The sequence below is a fragment of the Calidris pugnax genome, unplaced genomic scaffold (assembly GCF_001431845.1).
Source record: "Calidris pugnax isolate Ruff unplaced genomic scaffold, ASM143184v1 scaffold41, whole genome shotgun sequence".
In the NCBI taxonomy this organism is placed as follows: Eukaryota; Metazoa; Chordata; class Aves; order Charadriiformes; family Scolopacidae; genus Calidris; species Calidris pugnax.
In genome coordinates this window covers 20,114,668-20,114,960 of record NW_015094509.1, presented here as the reverse complement: position 1 = coordinate 20,114,960, position 293 = coordinate 20,114,668, and positions in this window count along the sequence as shown.

Genomic DNA, 293 nt, shown 5'->3' with positions numbered 1-293 from the left:
ACCACACCGTATTATACCCCTGAGTAATTTATTCTAATTAATAGTTATTTATGCCAAACGACTGATGTCCCTCAACACGGGACGCTAAAGAGCTTGGGGGACTTCACCAGGTGCCGGGGTTTGGAGGGCACCCCAAAAACCCCCATTTACGCCCCTCACAGGCTGAGGCCCGTCGGCCCCGGGGCCGGTTCTTGGCACTGAGGCGGTGGCGGGTGGTGGCTCCATCCCTGAGGGCGGTGGCGGGCGGCGGCGCGGCCTCCGTCGCCCCCTCAGGGGGCGCCCTGAGGGGGCGA